Source organism: Furipterus horrens, unplaced genomic scaffold (genome assembly GCF_987537825.1).
Source record: "Furipterus horrens unplaced genomic scaffold, mFurHor1.1.pri manual_scaffold_6, whole genome shotgun sequence".
Classification (NCBI taxonomy): Eukaryota; Metazoa; Chordata; class Mammalia; order Chiroptera; family Furipteridae; genus Furipterus; species Furipterus horrens.
Genome location: NW_028327176.1, coordinates 97,291,817 through 97,298,104, shown reverse-complemented (window position 1 = coordinate 97,298,104; position 6,288 = coordinate 97,291,817).

Here is a 6,288-nt window from a genome sequence, read left to right as displayed (position 1 = left end):
GAGAAAAGAAGAATGAGTCAATCAAAATGGACAACTGGCTTGCTGTTTAGGAAAAAATACCCAGTTCTTCTCTTTATTCCTTAGTCTGAAATAAGTTCCAGATGGATCAAATATTTAAATGTAAAAAGAAAATCATTAGCTTGCTAGCAGGAAACATTAATAAAATAATTTGGATTGGAGAAGCTATGACCCAAAATATAGCAGTTTACAAAGGGAAAGCTTTTTTAAAAAAATTGGCTATATAAAAATCTAATATCCTAAATCTAAAGGCAAATAACAAACCAGAAAAAATATTTTTAATATATGACAGATGAGTTCTTACAAGTCAATAAGGAAAAGCAAAGCAAATAGAAAATTGGGCAAAACCCGTGGACAGAAAAGGGAATACAAATGGCTAACAAACAGGTCAAAGTGTCCATTCTCAGTCAGAATGCAAGAAATCAAAATTAAGCAACGATAAGGTTCTCTTTTTCCTGATTTGAATGGTAACAACTAAAATGGGCAACCCTTTACTTTGTGGACACAGGCATCCTTGGAGTTGGCGGGAAGACAATTGCACCTGTGACAGGGGTTGGCGATATACCTGTGTACGACAAGAATTAATTCACAAACTGTTCAGGGTTTCCATATCTATGAATTTATCAGACACACTGTCACAAATATCACAGGTGTTTAGACTATAAGTACAAGTGTGTTCATTGCAGTATTGTTTCCAAATCTGAAAAACTGGAAAAATGTCAAGTCCATCAAAAGGAGACTGATTGGCCAAGTTACAGGGTGTCTGAACTGGAGAGTAGTATGCAGTGGTTGAAAAGAATGAGGTCCACCTCATTTACTTATTTATTTTTAATCCTCGCCTGAGAATATGTTTATTGATTTTTTTTAAGAGAGCAGGAAGGAGAGAGAGAGAGAGAGAGAGAGAGAGAAAGAAGACATCTATGTGAGAGAAATTTTGAACTGTTGCCTTCCTCACATGCCTGACCAGGGGTCGAACCTGCAACCTAGGTATGTGCCCTGACCGAGAATTAACCTGCAACATTTTTGGTGCATGGACAAGGCTCCAACCAGTTGAGCGACTCTACCAGGGCAAGAATGAGATCCATCTTAATGCCTTGAGATTCACTAAGTGGAAAAGCAAATGGCAGGACTTTGCTTAGATGCTGCTAGTCAAAAAAGGTTACACTCTCTAGGTAACACCAGCCCTCCGCAGAGGCTGTTAAGACACCCAGATTCTTGGGTGGCTTCAGAAAAACTGGATCAGGAACCATGCGGCTGGGGCCCAGCAGTCTGTTTTAACACACTTTCTAGAAGGTTCTGATAGATCAAGGTGAGGGGTGTCATAACTTCTGTAAAAAAATGTATATAAATCTATCTGTCCTCTGCTTGGAAAATTTGAGATTCATGAGCAGAATGAGGTGGGATTGAGCTGAACTTTAACTTTCCACTATTCACTTCTGAACTCTTCAGGCTTTTTACCTTGAAAATATATTACTTTGATTTTCTTAAAAAAATAAGGCCTCGACTGGTGCGGTTCAATTGGTTGGTCATGGTCCCAAAAACTAAAGGTTGTGGGTTTGATTCCTGGTCAGGGCACATGCCTGGGTTGCGGGTTTGTCTCCATCAGGGTGCATATGAGAGCCGATGAATTGATGTTTCTCTCTCACAGCGATGTTTCTCTCCCTCTCTTTCTCCCTTTTCCCTCTCTCTAAAAATAAATAAATAAATCTTAAAAGAAGTAGTTAATAAATAAGCTACCCCAAAAGACAAAAAGTGGTTTGTACAAGCAGGGGAGTATTATTCAGCCTTGTAAAGGAAGGAAATTTCAACATGCTACAACCTGATCAAATCTTGAAGACCGAAGTGAATCAGCCAGTCACAAAAGGACAAATACCTCATGACTCCAGTTTAAAGAGGTATCAAATTCATAGAAACAGAAAGTAGAATATTGGTTACCAGGGGTTGGGGGGGAGGGGAGAATGAGGAGTTATTGTTTAAAGGGTACAGAGTTTCAGTTGAGGAAAGACAAAAATACTTCTGGAGCCCAGGCTGGTGTGGCTCAGTGGATTGAGCTCTGGCCTGCAAACGGGTGGGCCAGGTCCCCAGTTGGGGGCGTGCGAGAGGCAACCGATTCATGTATCTCTTGCATATTAATGTTTCTCTCCCTCTCTTTCTCCCTCCCTTCTCCCCTCTCCAAAAGTAAATAAATAAAATCTCAAAAAAAAAGAAAATGTATTAACATATACTTCTGGAGATGAATGAGGGTGATGGTCGGACGGCAGTGTTCATTACTTAATGCCACTGAAATGTGCACTTAAAAAGGTGACTTTTATGTTCTGTGTAATTTACCGTAGTTTTAAAAATGTTACAAAGAAAAGCTACCTGCCGAAAAAGGTGTGTAAAGTAGGGAAAATGATTGAAGTCGGCAGTTCTGTGAGAGCTTACCCCTAGATTACAGACTATGAACCCGAGGGTTGGGCTTGATGACAACTCTTTCTGCTGCAGACTCTGGTTGCAGCAAGTCTTGGCATCCCATAAGAGAGAGACCATATATATCCTCGCCTACAGCATGGGACTCAGACCTAATGACCTTGCCACCTTGAGAGATGGCATAGGCTGGCCATAGGGCTGATAGGAGAATGAGAGGCATGCTAGGTTATTAGAGAAGCTGGGTTGTTTGTTGCCCCTTGCTGGCTCTCCACGTGGGTCAGAGCTCTGCAGAGTGTGGTGAGCTCAGGGGCCTGGGGGTAGTTGGCTCTTATGGGAAGAGGAGGGAGAGGTCAGGATGAGCAGAAACTGGCAGGGCAGGGCATGGGTTTCTTGGGGACAAGTCTGTGCTTAGACATTTGGCTGGAGCAAGGATTGTGTTTGAAAGAGGTACGATGCCAGGGTGGGGGTTGAGAGGGGAGGGGGTACTGGCTAAACTGGACCTAGTGCAGCCAGCTGGCTGGTGCTCAGGGGCAGAGAAGGCATGTTGGCTTCCGTCAGCTCTTCTGTCAGCTTAGGGGAGAGGGCTCTTGCACCAGGCTCTGGGGACTTCTCCAGGTGGCCCATTCTGACCTAGATGCACATCTAAAAGAGATCCAGATCAGATCTATTCTGATGAGGAAAGACACAGCTCCTGTCCTCATGAAAATCACAGTCTGAGGGGAGACCCAGCCCCGCCCTCACGGAACCCCAGTCCGAGGGGAGACATTACCCTGAACCCAATGAGCCTGGGTCTGAGGAGAGGCACAACTCTGTTCTCAGGGAGCCCCAGTCTGAGGGAGACATGGTTCAGCCCTCAGGGAGCCCCGGTCTGAGGGAGAGACACAGCTCCGCTCTCAGGGAACCCTCACTTGATGGGGAGATGCCATGTGCTCCCTATTTCCTCCCTCCTTGGAATGTTATTTTCCCTCCCCAGCCCTATCCTCTGCTCTCCTGGAGGTTTCCTTCCCTAGGAAGGATGGGGTGGGGGGCATGGGAGCTCCTGGCTGGTCTGCCGCCTCCTCTCTGCTGACTCCAAGCCTGCTCACCGTGTCTGCATAAAGTCTGTGGAGCCTGAGTGTGAGGGCTCCAGGAGGGAGACTGAGTCATGGTGACTCAAGGGTGGACTGGACCCCTTCCTCCCAATGGCTGTGACTGTGTGAGAGGCAACAATGGGGCCAGTGGCAGGAAAAGAAGGGGTGCTTGTTGACTCCCAGTCCTGGCCGCCCTCTCCTGTGTGCTGGGACTGCGCATGCATGTGGGAGACCATGGGCAGCTCCAAGCACGTCCTCGCATAGAATGAATCACGGAGCAAGAAGTGGATGTCTGGAAGCCAGATGTGGCCCAGCTGTCCAGGGCAGCGAGCCCAGCCGCCCACAGAACAGATGTCGCGGCACTTCTGTCTCCCTCCACCCTCTCAGAAAGCACTTCTGGGGGAGATTCCCGAGTCAGGCCCAACCAAGGATTCTCTTTCCTTACACTGAGGAGTTGTCTCCCCTCATGAGGGTGGTCCTGAGGGCCTCCCCACATTCACATGTGCCCACCCTCACTTAAGCCCGCATGCTCCTGGGTACACAGGCCTCAGAAAAAGAGCTCAGGCTAATTCTTCCTCATCAGATTAGAGGGTCTAAAGCAAGACACAGAAGGTGACAGTGTACAAGTGTACAGCGTCACTCAGGCAGTTGCTTCCTCAGACATGGCCATCTCAAGCTGGGGCTGCCTGAGAGTGGAGGCTGAAACTGGAGCTTCCCTCAGGCAGATGTCACTACAACTCCTTCATCAGACTGGTGTTCCCTGAGGGCAGGCCTCCTCTCTCTCCCTGTCAGACTGGGGCCTCACTGAAGGCAGGGCTATGTCCCCATCAACCCAGACTCCCTCTGGGGGCAGGGCTGTACCTGACCCATCAGGCTGCTTCCTCCAGAGTCCCTGGAGCTAAAGTCTGCCACAGCTCCCTTGCTTGTCCTGTTCAGCCACCTCCCCATTCTTTGAGACATTCCTGTGTTTCCTGTGGTCACTTCACTGGGTGGTTGGAAGGCAGCAGATTCCCAGCATCTTTGACATGGCTGGTCACTCACCTCCTCAGCCTTTCTCCCCCTACCTGGACAGCAAACACCTTGGTTTTCCTTCTTCTCTGAGGTCTCTGCCTGTCTCCCATATCCTTCTGGTCAGGCTGACTCCCTCCCTGCGACCCTACCCCCAGTCCTAACCCACTAGCAGAGATCACGAGGGCAGAGTGTATCACACGTGTGGCTTCATTTCATCTTTACAAGCCTAGGATATAGATAGGGAATGTGATCTCTATTGGGTAGGTGAGGAAATTGGGGCCACAATCACACAGCTAGTGGAGACAGAGTCAGGATTCAAACCCAGGCAGGCTGAGGTCAAGGGAACTGCTCAGGGTCACACAACTCTTGGGTAGCAGGATGGGACTGGAAGCAGGGCTTGGCTCTATGCACGTGTGCCCAGCCAGCTAGTCCAGCGAGGATGCATGGCTTGCTCAGCCTCTGCTCTCGGGGAGCCCCTGCTTGGGGTGTCCATGTCTGAGGGATGCTGTGCACTTGTGTGCTGTCACCTTTCCTGTCTTCCTTGAACCCTCTAACCTGAGGAGGGAGATGAGGCCTGGGCCCTCAGCCTGTCCTCCTCAGCTCCACTGCAAGCACGACCAGTCTTCCTGGGGAGAGGGCAGGGAGAACCCTGTGCTCACGGAGAGTTAAATGACAGTGCTTGAGCCAGCCAAGCCACCAAGGCTGCCTGGCTAAGCGTGCTGGTGGCTTGCAGCAGAGCCCGAAGGTCAGGGAATGGAGCCGCGCTGTGGGTTTGGCTCAAGGCTGTGGAGGCTGGGGTGCTGGATTCAACTGGCCAGACAGAGAACATTCTACTCACTCAATGGGAGGATACTTTGAGCTCTGCTAGGTGATGGGCAATAACACCTTCCTGCTACAGTGCTTCCTGATGACATCACTGTGCCCAAGGAGGCAATGGCCCAGGGAGGGACTTCACCTGGCTAAGAGCAAGAAGCTCTCAGTTGAGCCCATGTCTGTCAGACCCCACAGATATTGTTCCTGAAGGTTAGGAGGCTGAGCGTGGCCCAGTCCTGCCCCTGCTTCTGCTGTGTTCTGTTGGGCGGTGGTTTGGTTCTTGACTCAGCCTGTCTGGATTTGAATCCTGACTCTGTCTCTACCAGCTGTGTGATTATGGGTAAGTTATGCAACCTCTCTGTGCCTCTGTTCCCCCATGTAGTAAGTGGCTGTAATGTAACAGTACTTATTATATTGAAGTACAATTGGTATGTGTGAGCTGGCAACTCAGAGTAATCATACAAAGACGTCACTCTCTTCCTTCTCTCCCACCCCAGCCCCTCACTCCAAGAGGAGAAGAGTAGTTGAGAGATGGGACTTGGCAGGACGGGGCTAAAGTCTCTCTGGGGATGGAATACTTCCCAAAGGGTACACAGGACCTGCTCAGGGCTCCTTTTTTGGGAGTTGAGGGGGAGCAGCAGGCCTTACTCCCCACTGGTCTCATCTGTCTCAGGCATCTAGTCCCCTTTCCACCACAGATTGTGAGCACGTGGGCTCCTGGCACATACCAGGTGATAAGGGCCACCCAGCAGGCAGGACGTGGACTACGTGAGAGGCCAGCGGAGGCGGCTGCTTCAGCTAGCAGCTGCCTGCCCAGCTCAAGGGGCCAAGGCCGAGAGGCTAGGCTGTGGGGTCCATTGTCTGCTTGCCGCCTGCCCCCCCTCCCTCTGGCAAACACAGCTCAGCAGCAGCCGGCAATGGGCTCTTGGCAGAAGCTCGGTCCTGCTCCCCCCACGCAGGCACGCCC